This window comes from Vulpes lagopus, chromosome 3 (assembly GCF_018345385.1).
Source record: "Vulpes lagopus strain Blue_001 chromosome 3, ASM1834538v1, whole genome shotgun sequence".
NCBI classification, from domain to species: Eukaryota; Metazoa; Chordata; class Mammalia; order Carnivora; family Canidae; genus Vulpes; species Vulpes lagopus.
The window spans coordinates 139049156-139072327 of NC_054826.1; the positions used below are offsets into that span (position 1 = coordinate 139049156).

The 23172-nt window shown below is 38.6% G+C and overlaps 1 pseudogene; it reads right to left on the reverse strand.

The window, feature by feature from the left end:
• Nucleotides 1–21852: 21852 nt before the first annotated feature.
• Nucleotides 21853–22479, reverse strand: LOC121487138 (annotated as a pseudogene).
• Between the last annotated feature and the right edge of the window lie 693 nt (nucleotides 22480–23172).

The following is a 23172-nucleotide window of genomic DNA, read 5'->3' on the forward strand; positions in this document are numbered from 1 at the left end:
GGTTAGGTTTTTAAATTTTCTCAGACATAAATAGAAGTTTACTTGATAGCTGGTTTTGTGGGCCTTTTGCCCAACTCAAAAGGGTGGAAAACAAACCAACCTCTTAAAACAACGCTTTCAAAATGAAAGAATGCATATGATATCCTGACAATAACAGTTATAGATCTCTCCTACTTTTTGATTTGCATTTAAGTGAAGTATAATTTATGAGTGATATTTGCTATATAGATTCTCAGTTTGATGACCCAAACAGCCTAATTTACCAGAACACTTGACTGAAGTATTTCATTGCCAATCAAGTAAACTCAGAGGAAAGGTCAACCGTATAAGACAGAGGCCAATCTATTTTAACTGCCTAATGGTTTAAAAAAAGCGCTCTTCTCAATTTACAGTGACTGTGGGAGTCATTTTCCTGCTTACACAGTAATTAAAGGGGTTGTATATCATGAATTCCATGCAGTGGATAATCAGCAAAACTGTAAGGTTAAATTAAATTAATCAGCACTTTGAAAAGTTTATTGCTTGGACATAAGTTATATGCCCTCTCGACACAAATGATTGCTTCTTTGGAAAATACAAATAAGCTTTCCTTTCTTTCTTTCTTTCTTTCTTTCTTTCTTTCTTTCTTTCCTTCCTTCCTTCTTTCTTTCTCTTTCTATTTTTTTTCCTTTTTTTTAAAATTTTTTTTTATTATTTATTTTTGATAGTCATACAGAGAGAGAGAGAGAGAGAGGCAGAGACACAGGCAGAGGGAGAAGCAGGCTCCATGCAGCGGGAGCCCGACGTGGGATTCGATCCCGGGTCTCCAGGATCGCGCCCTGGGCCAAAGGCAGGCGCCAAACCGCTGCGCCACCCAGGGATCCCTCTCTTTCTATTTTATTGGTAAGAATTTAGAGATTCAAAATAGTAAAGTTACACTTTAAAAATATATGAGGCTTAAATTTGACAATAATAGTATTTTTGAAGTATAAATATATGTAATGTACACTAAATTTAGAACAGATTTAGTATTTTAGTTAGAACTGATTTTGTGAATCATGCCATTTACATTTAATATATTCTCTGGGATATATCTTGACTTCCCTTTCTCTCCTTCTAGGGCTTATTAACTCTTTGATATTTTAAAATCAATTTTAAAAACTAATGACATTTTGAAGTGATTTCTAATTCCTTCATGTTATATCTTAATAGTAATATTAAAGTCAAGATGTCAAACAACATTCTGTTCATAATTCTGGACTGTTTAGGAGGCAAGGTGACATAAAAGGTGACTTGTAAGCATATTCAAGTTTGAGAAGCTTTGTGCTTCAAGTTCATGCCTTCCTAACCTCTATTTTTTAGAGATCCTCTACCTTCTACTTTTCTGATATCTACAGGCCATCAACTAGCCAATTCAGCTGGATAAGCTTGGACCAAAATAGAATTTCTCAGCAATACTGAGAAATATTTAATGAAATAATGGATGATTTTCTATGTGAATACTATCCTGTGGAATCAATGTATACTTTGTAGTTTTTAAAGGTTTGTTCACTTATTTGAGAGAGAGAGAGAGAGAGAAAGTGAGTGAGCTTTGGGGGGTGGGGCAGAGGGAGAGGTAGAGAGAGTCCCAAGCAGACTCTGCACTGAGTGAGGAGCTCTACTCAGGGCTGAATCTCACAACCCCAAGACCATGACCTGAGGTGAAACCAGGAGTCGCCTCCTTAGCCAGCTGTGCCAATCAGGCACCCCTTTGATTTGTATTTTAAAATTTTTCTATATTGGAAAATGAATATAGACTATATGAAAAATTTACAGTCAGTTTTATCATAGGTTGCATCATCTTTGGGTTGCTAAAGTTCTTTGGCACTCTAATTATTTAGTATAATATGTGTCATGTACCTGCACAGCATCATCTTGCAATATAATGGTCTAATTGGCTTATAATATCAAAAATTCAGTCGGATGCTTTTTAAATTCTAAAACCTGTAACTGTGTTGTTCTCTTATTTGTCAGAAAAGGGGGACTTTTTTCTTTTGCATTCTTTATGTTGTTTACTTCTTTCCTCATGATGAGTTTTGCTTTTGTTTTTTTGTTTTTGTTTGTTTTTTGTTTTTTTGTTTTTTTTTTTTTTGAGTTTTGCTTTTGGAGGCAAGCATCACCTCTGGCTTTCAGGAAACATTTTGTCTCTGATCAACTGAAAAACTTTTTTCCACAGCATTTCCCTCAACAACATTGAGGTACTGAGTTTCTGCTTAAGGTCGAATTTTGTCAGAATGGTGAATTTCAATATTGTATATTGAAATATATATAGCTGTAGAGTACTTTTAAAATAAAACTATTGGGATGTGTGGTTGGCTCAGTGCTTGATATCTGCCTTTGGCTCAGGGCATGATCCCAGGGTCTGGAGATCAAGTCCCATGTTGGGTTCCCTGTGAGGAGTCTGCTTCTCCTTCTGCCTGTGTCTCTGCCTCTCTCTCTGTGTGTCTCTCATGAATAAATAAAAAAAAATATTAAAAATAAAATAAAACTACTGAAAGCTACACAAAGCTACTTTGTGGCTTTCTCTGCCATATTCAGCTTTTTTCTTTTGTTTGACTTTTCACCACATTATAGAAATCTTTTATGATCCAGTAATTCCCCTATTAAATATTTACCCAGAGAAAATTAAAATACTGACTCAAAAAGATGCATGTATCTCTATGTTTTTTGCAACATTATTTACAATAGCCAAGACATGGAAGCAACCTAAGTGTCCGTCAATAGGTGATAATGAAAGTATATATATATGTATATATATATATATGGAATATTATACAACTCTAAAGAAAAAGTTGAGATTGTGCCATTTGAGACAACATGGATGGACTTAAAAGGTATTACCCTAAGTGAAATAAGTCAGACTGAAAAAGACAAATACCATATGATTCTACTCATAAATGGAATCTAAAAGATGAATAAACAAAAAGCAGAATCAGAACTATAAATTACAGAAAAAAACTCATGGTTGCCAGGGAGGAGTTGGGCAAAATCAGTAAAGGGGAGAGAAAGATACAGACCTCCAGTTATGGAATTAGTAGGTCATGGGAATAAAAAGCAGAGCATAAGGAATACAGTCGATGGTATTATAATAGTGATGAATGGGACAGATGATAGGTAATACTTGTGAACAGAACATAATGTATAAACATGTCAAATCACTAGGTTGTACACCCAAAACTAATATAACATTGTATGCCAAATATACTAAAAAAAAAAAGAAAAAGAAAAATCTTGTACCTGATAAATTTCATCTCTCCCAACAATAGCTATATTTTCTGTATCTTAGCCATAAGTCTCCTATTACTTTTATTCCAGAACTCTGAACCAATCAAGGAAGAAATTTTCATTGGACATTTTCTCCTTTCTGATCTCTTAGCTTTGTTTTCCCCCCACCCCAACTTTGTTATAAAAGGAAAAAAAATCCTGCCGAAACATGTTGCCACTTTGAAGTTTAGGTATATATGCACATACTATTTTTGTGTGTGTATTGGAAGTCACATTTAGAAATATTCTCTGTAAGTTACACTTAAACCTTCTTAGTTGGTGATTGCCAACAACATTATGGTTTGTTTCATAAGACTTCTTTTTACTTTGAAACCATTTCCTCTATTTCTTCATTTTCTCTAAAAACCATACAGGATGATAAATAAATAAAGTGAGAAGAGTATGCTGAATTATACATACAACAAACTGTGCTAAATGTCATTTTTAAATGATATATAGGATATCATGGCACAAGGCATAGGATCATCTGAAAATGATGAGAGTTCATTCTTGGTTACCTGAACCATTGGGACATTTGGAACCAGGAATACCCATCAATCAATGAGAGAAGACATATTTGAACCCAGCATCTTATAAGACTTACGGCATTATTTTACCTTTTACAATTTCGTATGGTCTCTGCTGTCCTTGGGTACTGGGCAGCTAGCATACACAGTCACTTCTTCTAAACAGATAGCATGCAGGGACTCCTGGGTGGCTCAGTGGCTGAGTGTTTGCCTTTGGCTCAGGGTATGATCCTGGAGTTCTGGAATCGAGTCTGCATCAGGCTCCCTGTGGGGAGCCTGCTTCTCCCTCTGCCTATGTCTCTGCCTCTCTGTGTCTCTGATGAGCAAATAAATAAAATCTAAAAACAAAAAACAAAAAACCCAAAACCCAAAAAACCACAACAAATAGCATTTAAGTTGTCTGTTTACATCTGACAAGGCTGCTATCATGCTTGCCCTATAAGAAAGAAGAGCAACAATAGGGAGGGGTCTTTTTCCTGGAATACTGGACTGAGTGTCCTTCAGATGGCCTGGGCCCCTGCATCTTTATTCATGGGAAAAATGATAGGATCAAACGACCTGTGACTTTTCTTGTTGCTGGCTTCTTGAGTTTTCTCAATAAACCTATTTTTTAAAACCTTATAATATTGTAAAATTTACCCTGAGCTCTGGTGAATCTCAGGTGGCCACCACAAAAGGACTCATCTTACATCACACAATTATTGGTGATAATCAAAGCTTTGTTCTGCATACTTTGCTTTGGCCAGTTCATATCTCAGTTTGCAGTTTTGTAACATGGACTAAAGTCACTGGCCACGTTTATATTTTGCCTTAGATAAAATGTCCATTTATGGCAGTTAACTCATGCATTTTCTTCTCAGCTGTCTACCTCCCTTATTCATATATCTCCTTGCCCAGCTAAGATTCCATGATGTATTGTTCAGTAATACTGTTGCTAATTCCCTATACTCTCTTCCCCTTCTGTCTTTTTTTGTGGTGTATGCTAAGACTGCAACCAACTGCTTCCTCTATATCTGTGCCTGATCAGCCAAGCACTTCTGGGGAGAGTTACACAACAGGGCATGTTGATTTTACAGAAAATTAGTCAAAATAACTTCAAACTATACAGCGACCCTGAAATGATTCTCAATCTCTCTTCCATTTTCCATAAGGATTATTGCAAGCCTCCTCAAACCTTCTTCCTCTCATCTGCTATGATTCTCAGAAGGTGATCTTGACTTTCATTTTAGAGAGAAAATAGAAGCCGTAAATGGGAACTCCATCAACTGTCGCATTTCCAGCACTCACAACTCTTACTGCATCTCAATCCATACTATTCCATTTCCCTCCTGTTACAATATGGATATAATTACTTCTCCTAAGGCTAAATCCTCCTCTACTGCTTTTATTTTACCTCCTCTCCCCTTCTAAGGTATCTGAAGTTATGGATTCTCTTTCTCTAATCAGAATATTCATGCTCTGTCTCAGTTGAAGCTTTTAGAAAAGCTCAAGATTTTTTACCAACTAAGAGAAAGAGAAGAAAGAAAAACCTCAACTTGATTCCTTCATTCCCTTTAAGCTACTGCCCTAGTACTGCTTTACAGACAAATTTTTTGGAAAATTGTCTCTATGTATTGTTTCTATTTCTCTGCTGCTAGCAATCTCTAAGCCATCTCTAAACTAATTTTGACCTATTACTCTCTCTCAGGATTTCTTAATCTTGGCATTATTGGCATTTTAGGCTGAATAGTTCTTTTATATGTGCGGTACTATCCTGTACATTTGGGATGTTTAGTTGGCAGCATCCCTGTCTTCATTCATTAGATGCCAGCAGCAGCCCTCTCCCTCCAGCTGTGACAACCAAAAATGTCTTTAGACATTGCCAAATGACCTCTGTGGGGCAAAATTGCCCCTGGTTAAGAATCATTACTCTATCCTCATGGCTTCTGTTAAGAAGGTTACCAATGTTAAATTTCATGATGTTAAATTTCATTGTTTTTCTGAGTTGAAATCACAATAGCATCTGACATTATTAACCTCTCTCTTCTTCAGACAGCATTTTTCTTTCACCTCCAATGACTTAATAGTCTCTTGATTTTCTTTTTACCTCTCAAATTATTCTCTCTTTATCTCTGTCTTTCTTTAAATCTCTTTGCAGGTTCATCCTTTGCCAATTGATAATTAAATGTTGGTATCCTCTTCTTACTCATCTCTCTTTCTGGGGATTCTCTTCCCCATCCAAGGCTTTAATTTCCATATTTATACTTCTGCTTCCAGCTTCAAGGAACTAACTTCAGTACAGTGAACAGGCCAACCTTCCCAGGAGCAGCAACAAAAAAAGCTGAATACGATAGTTTATCTATAGCTTGTGAGTCTTTATGTGGTAGCCTTGTCCTATAGAGAAAAAAAAATATACTTCTACCTGTTGAAAGGTAATAAAATTACTTCTTTTTTAAATAAAGATTTTATTTATTTATTTGAGAAAGAATGAGAGAGAGAGAGAGAGAGAGAGAGAGATAAAGAGAAAGGACAGAGGGAGAGGGAGAAGCAGGCTCCCCTCTGACTAGGGAGCCCAATGCTAGGCTGAAATCCCAAGACTCCAAGATCACGACCTGAGGTGAAGGCAGATGCTTAACCAGCTGAGCCACCCAGGCTCCCTAGAACATTAGTTCTTAATGAGAATAATATAGATAAAGATGGAAATGATATTTCTTAAATTGGCCTAGAAGGGTCTATATAATCTGATTCCGCCTCTGCCTTTTACCCCTGTATCCTCCCTAATCTCTTCCTCCGTCATCATCCCTCTTATATTCATTCCTACTCCAGGCATCTGGCCATGGTTCAGTCCTTTGCTCATGCACCACCACAAGGCTCTTTTGGCTAGAATGAATGCTTCTCTTGCCCACCTCTGCCTACTTAACTTATCCTCTGGGTTTACTTCAAGCAGACTCCCTCAGACAGTCTTCCCTGACCTCTCTGACCAGCACTAATCCTCCATTATAGAGGCTATTTTTAAAAAATATTTTATTTATTTATTCATGAGAGACACACAGAGAGGCAGAGACATAGGCAGAGGGAGAAGCAGGCTCCCTGCAGGGAGCCCAATGTGGGACTCGATCTCAGGACCTGGGATCATGCCCTGAGCCAAAGGCAGATGCTCAGCCGCTGAGCCACCCCGGCGTCCCATATAGAGGCTTTTAATAGTCCCTGAACATCTCTTTATGGCATAGCACAGTAGCAGTTTTCCATATACTTGTGTGGTTAATGAGGCAGCAGAATACAGTTGGGTGGATAAAAGTAGGGATTTGGAAGCCAAGAGTCTCTTCATCTTTAAAATGGGGATGGTAATAGAACCTACCTGTAAGGGTTGTTGCAAGTCTTGAGTGATTTATGTATGTACAGTGCTCCCAATGGTGCCTAGTGCATAATAAGCATATGTAAATTTCTGCAGTAAATTGTTTTTTAAAAAAAGATTTTATTTATTTATTTGACCCAGAGAGAAAGAGCCAGAGAGCGCACAAGCCAGAGAAGGGGCAGAGGGAGAGGGAGAAGCAGGCTGAGCAGGGAGCCCGATGCAGGGGTTGATCTGAGGACCCTGGGGATCATGACCTGAGCTGAAGGCAGATGCCCAACTGACTGAGCCACTCAGGCATACCTGTCTGCATTAATTAAGAAATATTTAATTATCATCTGTCTTTCCCACTATTTTTGTACATCATCTTTTTCTCAGTGCCAACACAGTTTATGACACATGGCAGGCATGTGGTAACTGCACGAGTAATTATAAAGTGTTTGCAAAAAGAAATGCTCTATAAATGCAAAGCAGGGGCATCCCTGGGTGGCGCAGCGGTTTGGCACCTGCCTTTGGCCCAGGGCGTGATCCTGGAGACCCAGGATCGAATCCCACATCAGGCTTCCGGTGCATGGAGCCTGCTTCTCCCTCTGCCTATGTCTTTGCCTCTCTCTCTCTCTCTCTCTCTCTCTCTGTGACTATCATAAATAAAAAAAAAATTAAAAAAAATAAATGCAAAGCAGGTTTATTTAGATGAAAAATAGAGATTCGGCATTGTCTTTTTAATTCACTTTTCATTTGCACAATCTAAGCTGAGAGGAAAATAGGTGATTTCTTAATTTTAAGAGAATTGGAATAATATTTTATTCTGGTTGAGTTCATTATAGCAAAATCAGTGAAGTCAGAATCTTTGAGTTAAAATATTATAAATTTCATGGGGTACCTGGGTGGCTCAATCAGTTAAACATCCAAAGCTTGATTTTGGCTCAGGTCATGATCTCAGGGTCCTGAGAGCAAGCCTTATGTTGGGCTCTGTGCTGAGTGTGGAGTCTCTCTCTCCCTCTACTGCTACCCCCACTAGTGCATTCTCTCTCTCAAAAAAATTTTTTTAATTATAAAATTGAGATTTATATCCAAATTCAAATTCATGTATTTAAATACATAAGAATTACATATAAATTTCCATAATAGACTATGAAAACAAACATCTTAGTCTTGGAGGTTAAGGCTTATATAAAAACAAATCATTTTAGCTTTTAAATGATCACACACACACTCACACAAAATGATCACACACACACTCACACAAAATGATCACACAAGATTTGTAAACACATTTTCACAGACTCAATTTTTTGATGACAAGATGTTAAATATATGAATCTGACAAGAAAATTTGGCTCTGTGAACATGCAAATGAGATTATGTATCTAGCACAGAGATCACAGGATTCTTTGAATCATTATGAATTATTAGATATTAATAATCTGAGAAATAATCATGCCACATGAACAATGATAATTCAATGCAAAAAGTCTAAAGCCATGAAGAGATATTAATAAAGTAGTATATTATCATTTGTATTAGTCAATTCAGGCTGCCATAACAAAACACAGATTGAATGGCTTAAAGAACAGAAATATATTTCTCACAGTACTGGAGGGTGGGAAGTCCAAGATCAAGGTGCCAAACTGATTTCATTCCTGTGAGAGCTCTTCTCTTAGTCTGTAGGCAACCACTTCTCACTGTGTCATCACATGACAGAGACAGAGAGAGAGAGAGAGAGAGAGAGAGAGAGCGCTCAGGCAGGGCTCTCTCTTTTTCTTTTTTTTTTTTTTAAGATTTTATTTATTTATTCATGAGAGACACACACAGAGAGAGAGGCAGAGACATAGGCAGAGGGAGAAGCAGGCTCCATGCAGGAAGCCTGATGTGGGACTCGATCCCAGGACTCCAGGATCACAACATGAGCTGATGCTCAACCACTGAGCCACCCAGGCCTCCCATCAGGGCTTTCTTCTTATGAGGGTACCAGTCCCATCAGATTAGGGCCCTACCCTTATGACTTCATTTAACTTTTGTCACCTCCTCACAGGCCTTATCCCTAAAAACAGTCACATGGGGGTTAGGGCTCAGCATATGAATTTTGAGAGGACACAAACATTTAGTCCATAACACCTTTCAAAAGGAGAGAATATAATTTGGGTGAATATGCAAAAAACTTTTAGAGGAAGAGGCTTTTAGGATTGACTTCAAAGGGCTTGGACTTGCAGAGTTGGAAGAGAAATTATTCCATGATCTAAATATTATATGTGGAAAGCAGAAGGAATATAGGATCTGTGTGGGGCTAGTGAGAATTTGTTTGATTGGTCTCCTGGTATGTGAGAGGGAAATGAAAGGAAAGTAGGTGAATTTCAAATCATTGAGAAATTTGAATGGTGAGCTGTGGAGTTTGTACTTTATTTCATAAGCAATAGAGGGGGATCCCTGGGTGGCTCAGTGGTTTAATGCCTACCTTCAGCCCAGGGCGTGATCCTGGAGTCCTGGGATTGAGTCCCACATTGGGCTCCCTGCATGGAGCCTGCTTCTCCCTCTGCCTGTGTCTCTGCCTCTCTGTGTGTCTTTCATGAATAAATGAATAAAATCTTTAAAAAAAATAAAGTATCAGCCCAAGACTATGGAAAAAGTGTTACAGAGATATGTTTTTTTTTCAGAGATATGTTAATAATGATATTTTTTGTTCTTCTAGGTCATATGATGTTTGTGGATTTTATCATTCTTTTAAGATGTTTAATTTGTTGTGATTTTATACCTATCTTACTTTTATACCTATCTTTAAAATTAATAATATTGTTTTTTTTTTTAAAGAGGTCTGCACCTCCAGTTATGTTTGAACAAAACCTGAATCCATCCCCACACTTCATATCTTTTTTCTATCTTTCTCTTCCTGTCTCGGTTTCATGTTTTTTATGTTCTTAAAAGTAGGACCTATACTAATATATATGGGATGTAGAGCAAAATAGTCCAAAAATATCACCTAGGATATAGTGCCCTAAATTTTTAAAAATGGCTTTATTAAATTAATTCCTCCCTCTCCAATGTTAATATGTTGTTCTAAGTATTAGATGCAATATAAATACTTAACATATTTTAAGTTTTGCCAACAGAACTTCTATTTTCATCTACTTGTGTATAAGAACAAGATTTTTTAAGTACTAGAGGTATAAATAAAAAATAGGACTAGCTAAATCCTGACTTATTCTAGCAATAAAGTAGTATTAACCCATGAATAAATAAACCTTTAAACACATTTAAAAATATTAGATGGTCAACTCAAACATCTGTGAAGGATACACAGCTTTTCACATTACTTTTAAGGGCATGCAAGCAAAAACATGTGGAGACAACTGATCTGGACAAATAACTATGCAAGGCTATATAAATCAATCATGCAACTCCTTTAAGGGAGCCACCATCTATTTTTAACTGTCCTGTTGGCAGATTTCAGCAGACAGCTGTATCAGACGGATGGAGGCTGCCTGACAGTTGGAAGAACACTTGTGTTGGCCCACTTATTTTCACTTGTGAAAACTTTTCAAATCCTAATATTTAAAAAATGCCACTGAGGCTAATAGTTTTATAGTTGGGGGTGGAAGTAAGTTCCATTAGTGCTATATAATAGGTAGCATGGGGATCTCCAACAGGAGTTCTGGTTCAATTTCCTCAAGGGCCTCCTTCCTTTTATCTGTCAAGGAATCCTGCATAATTGTTTATCAATAATTAGGTGTAAGTGACTGTGAAGATGGATTGATTGAGATCGCCTTGATGTTGTGTTTGACAAGTCCATACTGGAGGTTGGTTTTCAGCTGAGAATTTTCTCTGGATAACTGGGATTAAGTCTCCAGCTTTGGGGTGCTCTGAGGGGCTGGAGCACCAGTAATAGCTGACTTTTGAAGATAGGCAATCTCATTTCTCTCGTGTTATTCTAAGGGAAAAGGGTCTATGCAAACTGACCGTAACTCCAGAACCATTGCTCTTTTTGTTTCTTCACCAACCACTTTCCTAGGTTTGAATCTTATCAAAGGAGAGCAGATTCAGTTTGGATTCTAGAGCCTGTTAATCCAGGGACTTTCTGTTTCAGTAGCAAGCCTGAGTCCTTAATATTAGATTTCAGTAACAAAATTTTTGAAGTATATAGAGTGACTTCTCCTGAATGCATATTGCCTCCAGGTGGACTGGATTAGGGCATAGACTGCCTCATAGACTCAAAAAAATCACCATTTTTCCTTTCTTGGATCACTGCTGGGGTTCAGTGCTGGGCATCGGTTCTTCCTTTATGCTTTTGTGATAATTTTTTTTCCCATAAAACTCATTGAGTTTCTCTATGACTGGCTTGAATCCATACAATCCAGGTTCCCTATCTCAGGGAAAAGGCAGTAAGTACAGGTATCCCTTGTTTATCAAAATTTCATGTTATACAACTTTGCTTTTATAGAAGATCTACATTAGTATCTGTTTTTTTGATAACTAGAAGACATTCAAAGAGAATTTTTGCTTTTATGAAAGAAAGTGAAAAATAAAGATAGCCTTTGGTGTTTATTTTGCAGTGGACCATTATATAGGGGCAGCGTGGACCCCCAACAATGACAATGGCCCTGCTGACCTTCCCTGGGAACTAAACTCAGCATCTCAACGTCAAGCTGCCAGAGGTTTGGACTGTGCGACCATCTGTGCTTTATCTGTTTATTTTGTGCATCCATTAGCAAGATGTGTCCTAAGGTATCAGAAAAGCCTAACATAAATTATTTTTGGGTCTGGGAATACTCAAAACATTTTCCATATAAATGAATGGTAATCACTTCTTTGCTTTGTGCCATTCTGGCTTACAAAAGGTTTCATAGGAATGTTCTACTTTTGCAAGGGAAACCTGTAGGAGGTCTCAAGTTACCTTAAGCAAAATTTCCCTCCCTGTGGCTTTGCTAAGAGGATAATGAATTTTCATACACCTGTTGTCCAAAGCCGAGGGTGTATTGGCGTTATCAGGGCATAAGTAAAAGGTAATATTCACTTGACTTTGCAGAGCACAACCAACCATCCCCTCCAAAAAGATTCCAAAGTTATGTTCTATTTACTTTTATCCTGGGATCACAGGGTAGCCAAAATAATAATAACACTAATAGTTAATAAAACTAGGCTGCTGGAAATAAAACTTTCCAACTGGAAACAATTTGAAGTGGGAATGAAAAGCTTGAGTTTCTTCTGTGTATTTGGCCTCTCCCTTTTCTTATCAATTTCCTTTTGAAAGTTTGTAGAGTCAGCTTTTTTTTTTTTTTTTAAGATTTTATTTATCATGACAGACACACACACACACAGAGAGAGGCAGAGACACAGGCAGAGGGAGAAGCAGGCTCCATGTAGGAGCCCAACATGGGACTCAATCCCAGGTCTCCAGCATCATGCCCTGGGCCGAAGACAGGCACTAAACCACTGAGCCATGCAGGGATCCCCTGTAGAGTCAGTGTGAAACGTATATTTCTCCCTCCAGATACGCTGCATCATATTTAACAAACTTATCCTGAAAACAATTCCAACATGTCACCTGTCACCATTTTGTTCCCAAAGACCTCCCTCCTAGAACCATCTTTCCTCTGCTCCCCTCAGGACTGATCAGTCTTTAGGCTGATCATGAGCAGTCATGGGGATCTTCACCTGCGTAGGCTTCTGGAGGGTTAAATTCAGTGTGACAGGATTTCAGGTGTAACAAGATGTTAAGTGAGATTTTTCCCCCCCTCTTGTCCCAGAATTATAAAATACAGATGTATGGAGCAGAGACACTTAGTTCTCCATATTCCAAAGAAAGCCACCAACTCTACCTGTCTTCCAGGGCTTGAAGGAAGACTGGAGAGGTAGAATTTTGTCAGAGACAAGAAAAAAAAAATCCAGCTGAGATAATGGTACATTTGAGTGAACTAGTGACAGTGGAGCTGGTGAGAAGGGGTCAAATTCTGGTCATATTTTGAAGAGAGAGTCAATTGGATTGGGTGTGAGAAAGAGAGGAGTTACACATGACTTCACATTTTTAGACTATTGAAAACAAAAAATTCTGCACAGGGAGAATTATTGGAATGGTGACATGACCTTGAGTGAGAGAAGAAGAACCTGGTGTACAATTGGAGGGATTAGCCATGGAGTGGGAACACCTGCAAGTCATGCTCAGAATAGGCAAGAAGGCAGGCAAGAAGGCAGACAGCCAGGCCAAATGCCAGTAGCTTGTGTGATGTGATGGTAGGAGGTGAGAAATGCTTTTCTGCTTTGATTCCTCCAACTTTCTCAGGGAGATAAGAAGCAAGGTCATCAGCTTGAGCATGAAGTATGCATGTGTGGTATTAAAGAAGCTGGGGAATGCTTCTAGGTAGGAGTTGTTTGCTAGTTGGGGACTGCCTATATTTTTATACTTCTGCCATTTATTTTTACTGTGCCACGCTCTCATAAACATACTCTCTTTTCTAGTCAGATCTATCTCTTTTCGACTAGTGCCCTCCAACCTTATGTATTTGCATCCTTTTATTTAAAAGAAACAACATCCTTTGTCTATTTCCCCTGATTCAAGGTATGTAACTTCCACGAAGCCCTCATTAACCACTCCATCTCACACTGTCATTTCTCTTCAGTGCACTGTGCTTTAACTGACAGGGATGTGGCTTTGCTTTCTAGTTGTTTCCTGTTATTCTTGGTCTCTGAACTTGATCATAAAATCACCTATGGCAAGAATAATTTCCTTTTTGTCATCCTCCCATGGTGATGCGTACAGACTTGTAACAATTGCTCATTGAAGAGTTATTATTCTCAGTTCCTAGTCAGAACCTGCCACGTTGGCAGGAGTTTAGTATAATATTTGTTTTTTAGCTATATAATCCAAAAGAAATTATGGTGGCCACTTGAAAGGAAAAAAATGTCCTTTCCAATGGCAGTTTTTTTTTTAATTAAATAAATTGTAGCTGAATATGAGCCGGATGCATTTGCTTAGCATGTTAAAATTACTGCAGGAAAATATTTTGAGTTTCTTATAACCATGTAAACCAGAGATTCCCAATCCTGGTTGTATTCGTTGTGTACCCGAAGGCATTAGAAATTGCGCATCTGGGAGCCAAACATGGCAAGCGTAAGAGACATTTGATTGAGTATGGGTCCTTTCCTGAGTATGGCTTCCCTTCTTGCTAAGTTCAGTGCAACTAGTCACCAAGTTCTAGTGCTAGGTCCGAAATGACTAAATTCTCTGGGCATCTGACGTTTAATCTGTCCCAAACCAAACCTTCATATTCTCCCTAACTTGCTGTGCTCTCTTCTCTTCCTACACTTTAAGATGATTCTGGATTCTGTCCCCCATCTGTACACTCAATCCATCCAATTTTTCAGCTCAACCTTTAAAATACATTGTCATTCAGACCTCATCATTTGTCCTGCTATCATACTACTCCAGCCCTCTAGATAAATATGAATCATGGATTTCATATATATATTCTATATAACAGTTAAAATATGTCCTAAAGTAATCATTAAAACCATGAATTGTGTTGTTTCCCTGCTCACAAGCCTCCACTGGTTTTCTATCACACCCAGAGTAAAATCCATAGCCCTCACCATGGCTAACGAGGTCTTCTCCCTCTGACCTCACTGCTGGCCACTTTTCCCCTTTCTCATTGCACTTCAGTTTTCCTTGAAAACACCAAGAGTGCTCTTGTTGCTTTCTCATCCTGGAATAAGCTTCTCCTCATATTTCTGTGGAGCTTACCTTCTCAGTTAACTCAAGTCTTTGCTCACATTATTAACTCCTCAAACGATTGCATGTTATTGTGGTTTGTGTGGGCATATAGTTGGCAGAGGATACTACGAGCATTTATCATTCCTCCAAGATTAGCTAACTATTTGTTATCTCCATTACTATTCAGGTTTCATAAGGCACTTTCAGCTTTCTATCTCTTTGGCTGTCCTTTTGACACACAGGAATGTTATATTACCTGGAAAAAAGCCCCTAAAGATATGAGACATTTTTGCTTTTGCAAAACCGAACTGCCTTTGTGGGATATCTTAAGATCAAACAAATCTCAACATTGCCAGATATTAGCCTCTCTAGATATCGACTATTAAGAACATATAGGAAAATCAGAAAACGTCTTATTTAGCTTTTTGAATTTATACTTAAATTCAGGTAATAAAGCTTCTCTGAGGGGATCCCTGGGTGGCGCAGCAGTTTAGAGCCTGCCTTTCACCCAGGGCGGGATCCTGGAGACCTGGGATTGAATCCCACGTCGGGCTCCCTGCATGGAGCCTGCTTCTCCCTCTGCCTGTGTCTCTGCCTCTCTCTCTCTCTCTCTGTGTGTGACTATCATGAATAAATAAATAAAATCTTAAAAAATAAATTAATAAAATCTTAATAAATAAATAAAACTTCTCTGATAATAACACCTTTTGGGAACATGTATAGAGTTACCTCCTGTTTTTTTAATGCCAGTTTTATCCACTCTTACTGGGTAATGCTATGAATTTCTGTACAGTACATGTGTAAATACATGCGAATGTTTGTGGTCGTGTATATATAGCACTAATTCTTTCTGCTTAATGTCTCCCATTTGTAGAGATAATATTCCCTATTTTATTTGATACTTTTCTTCCCCTGGGATTTCCCAGTAGTGTCAATTCTGAGCTAGACTGACTTTACATCACACCAGGTATGATCCTTTTAATTAATGTTGTGCTGACTCATTTGGCTGTTAGTATTTGATAGGAGAGGTCTTCATAAGTATGTATTTCAGGAAACCTTATTCCTTCCCTCTGAGACCCTTATCACTGTCCTAGAAATTGTGGGAAGAATACAATCAACTGTCTGGGTCCTCACTCTTCAAGGGTAGTGCTTTATAGATAGTGCTTTGAGAGTGGGTGGGTAGAAAGATCTAGTCACCTCCCGCTCCTTCTAGTGATCAGACAGAAAGGAAAACACGGGGTGCCACTGAGGGAGATAAACTTGCTTCCTGTACTCTCAGTTGCTCATAATACTTCAAATGTCCTGGCATCTACTGCCACCATGTGGATATTTACAATTACTGAATTCAAACTTGAGTGCTTCCCTTTTTAAGCCTGGTGAAATACACAGAATTTTAAGTTTGTTTTAGCATCCTTCAGCCTCAGATTGGCTCCTGCGTCCCCTCCAGCTTCCTTCTATTCTCAGACTCACAGTGAGTTTCTCTCTTCCCTTTTCCCTTATGCTGCACTCTGTTAAAGCAGTGCTAGAGTCATGCTGCTGATGCCCTAATGGCTTTTAATTTTTGATACTCTAGTTTGAGGCAGAGAGACCCTGAGATGGCCCCCAATGATTTCTGTTACCTGATATTCCTGCCTGTGTATCCCTTTTACCTTGAGTGTGCGTGTGACCCGTGACTAGCTTCTGATCAACAGCATAGGGCAGAAGTGATAGGAATGGTGCTTCCGCAATTATGTTACGTGGTATTGTAACTTCCATATTACTAGCAGACTCTCTAGATTGCCTTCTGCGTTCACATACATGAAGCAAGAAGCCATGTTGGGAGGCCCAGTGAAAAGATTTGGGGGCCACTACTGGCTATCAGCAGGCAAGAAATGGAGGCCCCCGTCTAACAGAACATAGACAGTTGAATCTTGCCAACAACCAGGGGAACTTGGGAACAGAGATGACTCCCCAGTGGAGCTTTTGGGAAAAATGCTAGCCCAGGCTGACACCTTGATTGCAGCTTCAGAAGAGATCTTTAAGCAGAGGACCAGGTTAAATTGTGCCCAGATTCTATGAGATAATAAATGTGTGTTGTTTTCAGTTACTAAATGTGTGGCCATTTGTTCTGCAGCAATAGCTAATCGATACACAGTTCTTTGGTTATACTTATGTCACTCCCCTCTTTACAGGATTGCAATATAGATCCTTAGAGACCATTCTTGGAAATAAATATCATTGACACACTACTCTGTGTTAGAATTGTCCATCCCCTCCTACCAAGGCTCTGTTACTGAATCAGTTTGTTATGTCTGATTCCTTTATCATGAGTTTTCTCCCAGGAGATAGCTCAGCTATTTATACAGACAGAGTTCTGTTGAGATTGCATATATAATTCCCCAAATAAACTTGGACAGGCTTAAATCCAGCAATGGGCACAGCTTAGCTGAAAGGTGAGATCACATACCTTGTCAGATAATTTATCCACTTCCACATGCATTATACTATTGCAACTATAGAGATCATGACTGATATTAAACTTTATTCTTAATTTTAAAAAATGCTTCATACCAGCGCTTAGTCATGAAACACCTTGACTAAGAGTATGAAACACTTGACTAAGAGTGCTAAAAGGTGAGGAGGGGGACATGGAATGATTCCCTTTATCACAACTTGATCCTAGAATACAACCAGGACTTTTTAAATAACTACATGAATTTCCAGTTATGTTATGTTGATGGCATGCTTCTAATGAGCCAGTTCAATAAATGTAAAGAAGTTAACCAGAGGTTAACCTAACTTAGGTAATTTATTAACCTAACTTAGATAATTTATTAACCAAAGCTGCTCCTAGTGATCAGCAGTTTTGTAAGGGGTTGCCATCAGGAACTGCAGGTTTTAAAACTTAATTTACTCTTTTTGAAAACCAGAACAGCATTTATTCAGCTCTGGCACCGAGGCTTAAATACATTTAAACTCAGAAAGTACTCATAAATTATCTTTTTGTCATAATTGAAGTAAGCTTGGTTGTTGGGCACGCTCAATTTCAACCAAAGGGCAGTGGATTATCAGCAAGCCCTCTTGCTCAGCTGTAGACCAAAACCAAAATATTTGGTTTTTAAAATTAAAAATAGACAAGACCACTTAACTCATGTTTTAACTGAAACACCTTGTTCTTTTCTTTCTTTCTTTCTTTCTTTCTTTCTTTCTTTCTTTCTTTCTTTCTTTCTTCTTTCTTTCTTTCAAGATTTTATTTATTTATTCATGAGAGACACACACAGAGAGAGGCAGAGACACAGGCAGAGGGAGAAGCAGGCTCCATGCAGGGAGCCCGACATGGGACTCTATCCCGGGTCTCCAGGATCACGCCCTGGGCCAAAGGTGGCGCTAAACCACTGGGCCACGAGGCTGCCCTTTTCTGCCCATTTCTTGATTGGATTTTTTTTGTACTTTGGGTGTTGAGTTTGATAAGTTCTTTATAGATTTTGGATACTAGCCCTTTATCTGATAAGACATTTGGAATTATCTTCTTCTCCCATTCTGTCCGTTGTCTTTTGGTTTTGTCGACTGCTTCCTTTGCTGTGCAAAAGCTTTTTATCTTGAGGAAGGCCCAATAGTTCATTTTTTGCCTTTGTTTCCTTTGTCTTTGGAGATGTGTTTAGCAAGAAGTTGCTGCAGCTGAGGTCAAAGAGGTTGTTGCCTGGCTTCTTCTCTAGGATTTGTATGGATTCCTGTCTCACATTTAGGTCTTTCATCCATTTTGAGTTTATTTTTGTGTATGATGTAAGGAAATGGTCCAGTTTTATTCTTCTGTATGTGATTGTCCGATGTTCCCAACATCATTTGTTGAAGAGACTGTCTTTTTTTCCATTGGGTATTCCTCCTTGCTTTGTTGAAGATTAGTGATTAGTTGACCATAGAGTTGAGGGTCCATTTCTGAGTTCTCTCTATTCTGTTCCATTTATCTGTGTGTCTGTTTTTATGCCAGTACCATATTGTCCTAATGATTACAGCTTTGTAACAGAGCTTGAAGTCCGGAATTGTGATTCTACCAGCTTTGGTTTTCTTTTTCAACCTTCTTTTGGCTATTCAGGGTCTTTTCTGGTTCCATACAAATTTCAGGATTATTTGTTCCAGCTCTGTGAAAAATGTTGATGGTATTTTGATAGGGATTGCATTGAATGTATAGATTGCTCTGAGTAGCTTAGACATTTTAACAATACTTGTTCTTGGGGATCCCTGAATGGCTCAACAGTTTAGCACCTGCCTTCGGCCCAGGGCATAATCCTGGAGTCCAGGGATTGAGTCCTGCATCAGGCTCCCTTCATGAGCCTGCTTCTCCCTCTGCCTGTGTCTCTGCCTCTCCATCTGTGTCTCTCATGAATAAATAAATAAATAAATTAATTAATTAAAAAAAAAAAACTTGTTCTTCCAACCCACCCAATAGAAAGTTTGGAATTAAAGTATTTTTATTTAATTTCTCCTTCGTGTTGTCTTATTATTTATTTATTTATTTATTTATTTATTTATTTATTTATTTATATTTATGTATTTATTTGAGAGAAAGAGATGCATGAGCAGGAGGGGCAGATGGAGGAGAGAGAATCCCAAGCAGACTCCATGTTGAGTGTGGGACCCAATGTGGGGCTTGATTTCATGATTCCGAGATCAAGAACTGAGCCAAAACCAAGAGTTGGATGCCCAACTGACTATGCCACTTAGGCGCCCCTCCTTTATGTTGTCTTATAAAGTTTGATTGCAGCTTGATGTTGACAAAGAGGAAAAATAATCCCCCCCCCAAAAAAATGTAACTTGGCTAAGAGAAAGTGTCTGTATCTACAATTAAACTGATTTTCCAAAACTAATGTGTAAAGATATTCCTTATAGAGCCTAAAATCTGAGGAGGGGCTATGCTATTCGATTGATACTTTATTTCCAACCAACTATGAGACTTCAGGCAAAAGATATAACTATCTGAACCTTTATAACTTTCCTGACATTTAAAGTAAATGTGTAATAAGGAGAAAGAAAGATAAGAAAAGAAAATGAGGGATCCCTGGGTGGCGCAGCGGTTTGGCGCCTGCCTTTGGCCCAGGGCGCGATCCTGGAGACCCGGGATCGAATCCCACATCAGGCTCCCGGTGCATGGAGCCTGCTTCTCCCTCTGCCTGTGTCTCTGCCTCTCTCTCTTTCTCTCTGTATGACTATCATAAATAAAAAATAAAAAAAAAGAAAAGAAAAGAAAATGAGAGGAACACAGAAGGAACATGTGATGGGATAGTCTGGAGGTATGAACCTGCCTGAAACATCTAGAGTACAGCAAAGCATTTTCTTTTCTTTTTTCTTTTCTTTTCTTTTCTTTTCTTTTCTTTTCTTTTCTTTTCTTTTCTTTTCTTTCTTTCTTTTCTTTCTTTTCTTTTCTTCTTTTCTTTTCTTTCTTTTCTTTTCTTCTTTTCTTTCTTTTCTTTTTTCTTTCTTTCTTTCTTTTCTTTTCTCTTCTAACTGCCTAAAAATAGCATTTATGGGTTTCTTTTTAAAGATTTTATTTATTCATTCATAAGAGACACACAGAGAGAGGTAGAGACACAGGCAGAGGAGAAGCAGGCTCCCTCAGGGAGCCTGATGGTGGGGAACCCAATCCCAGAATCCCAGGATCACAACCTGAGCCAAAGACAGACAGACGCTCAACCACTGAGCCACCCAGGTGTCCAGCCTAAAAATAGCTTTGATAGCGACTTTGCTCTAGGAAGAGAGTTATCACTATAGATAACTGCATTATACTATGAATTAGGTATGGTAGCCAGGGAAGAATCTGGATCAAAGTCCTCTATGTCCCATTGTTACTGAGTGGTGCAGCAAACATTTGTTTACCAAACATTTATTCTCTTTTATTTTTTTTATGAATTACATTCCTTCTTTTTGAAGTCTCAGAGCCCTATGCCCTTCTCCTAGTTCAGGATAACATATAGACCTAATTCTGCCTATTTTTAGAATTCCCATGTCTGTGTGGATTTCTCGTATATAAGGAATTAAATTTGATTTTCTCTTGTTAATCTGTCTCATGTCAGCTTGATTCTTAGTCCAGCTAGAAGGACCTTGAAATGGACAGGAAATTCTTGTTCTCCAATAGTTGGTGTAGCTGGTGGCAAGATACTTTAACTTCTTGGGTGTCACTCACAGCAGACACTGCTATAGCTGAGAACTATCTGCCAAACAGTTGGCAGAAGGTAAGATTTCTTATTATATCAGTCTCCTGGAATCTCTAGCTGTGGAATCTAATGGAGAGTGGTAGAGTCCTTTTTCTTTCTAAATTTAGATTAGCAGGAGAAGATATTTTTGGAATCAGTTCCTTGGGCTTAGTGAATTTGGTTGAATTTGGTAGAGTACTCTGTTTTTTTTTTTGTTGTGGTTGTTGTTGTTTCTTTTTTTTCTTTTTTTTTTTTAGAATAACAAAAAACATTTTACTAAAACATAAGTCTTACAGAAGTTTCCAGACAAGCCATACAAAATGGTCACAAGCTTTTTCTTGAGGGAAGGATTCTACACTTGACAGCAAAGTCACAATGTTATTAAAGAGGGCTGTGATGTTTGTTTAATGTTCCCATTTTGGTTCAAACAATCAAGCTTGTCCATCTACAACGTCTAAATAAAGTTAGACTTGGCTAGAGAGCATATTCTAAAGAACTGGTTAGTTGCTTTTAACTGATGCAATTAGATCACCATGAAAAGAGGGAAAGGGGCCCATAAAATTAAAATAAAACTAGCTCTCCCCATCAAAAAAAAAATAATAAAGAAAAACACCCACACCCCTGCAGCTAACCCTGACAACTACCTTCATTCACAGTGCTTTATACTTAAACCATGATGGGGGAAATGAATAAAAGCAGAGAGGGGCCACTGCTTTTAAACGTTTCACAACAATCCAGATGGTACTTCTAGCCTCTGCTCATGCTTTACAACAGTGAATCAGGACAAGACATAGATTTGCTAATATGCATTTAATCACTAAAGGACTGAAGATGTCTGGGCTTTTATTCTGTAATGTTTCTAGGACTGTATCCATTAAATACAAACAAAAAAGGAAGAAGTCTTAGCAGAACAGGAGAAGTGATGTACACTTGATGATCAGATCGATTTGAAATATTATTCATGGCATATAGCCTGGGCCAGGCTCTAGCTGTTTCTATGGCTTGGGCTTCATTGGTCTTCCACTGCTCTGCTACATCATTTGCTAATGGATCATCTGGATTGAGAGCACTTAACAAAGCCTGGATCAATAGCAGAACTGTGCGGATCTACAGTACTGGGCACCACTTATCTTTCAAAATATCTAAACATATTCTTCCCCACTTGTCTACATTAGGATAATAAATTTTGGTCATGAAACGTACTTTAGGGGCTGCCATCGCGTATTCTTCTGGAAGGAATAGTTCAAGTTTAAAAGTCCCTCCCTCAAAGGGGGAATCCTGGGGGCCAGCAATGACCACATGAAAATAACGGGCATTGCTCTCATCTGGTTCTGCTTTAATGCCAGGAACTTGTTCTGCCAGCAAATACTGGGTTTCCTTGATAATCCTGTGGGGCAGCCCGGCTATCTTGTCAGATCCCGAGTTTGGCCTCTGGTCTCCACACTTGTAGAGTACTCTTTGGTTATTGATTCATTTCCTCCCAGAGATGATCTGTTTTCCTTTGTGTCTTTCATGTCTAATGTCATAAAAAGGACAGAATGCAGGCATAGACCTATAATCCTGCTGTTGGAGCCAGCCCCATAGACTGGTAAATTCACAATTCTCATCAGACCAGCGTCTGTTTAGACAAACTTTGCTGTGCCTTGTAGATTGTTACTGAAGGACATCACAGGAGCCAAAGATGCAAAGTTGGTGGGCATGGGTTGAACACTTAAAAGCTGTTAGAACACTTGACACTTTTTTTTTTTAAGATTTTATTTATTTTTTCATGAGACACACAGAGAGGCAGAGACATAGGCAGAGGGAGAAGCAGGCTCCCTGCGAGAAGCCCAATGTGGGACTCAATTCCAGGACCCTGGGATCACACCCTAAGCCGAAGGCAGACGCTGAACCACTAAACCATTCAGGTGCCCCAGAGCACTTGCCACCTTAAGAAAACTCCCATGTTAGGATCAACTGATCATGGAATGGGTTAGTTTGACACTAGGTCACCTGCCAAACTCAAGAAAACTTCCTTGCAAGGAGGAATACTGTAAAATAACACATGACTCCGTGTCATCCCTCTGAGGTGTGAGTTTGGCTCAAGAGACCCAAGATTTAACTAAAGCTGTTAAAGTGCATATATTTTTCCTTTGGTCCTGTTCTGTGTCCTAAGAGCTTAGC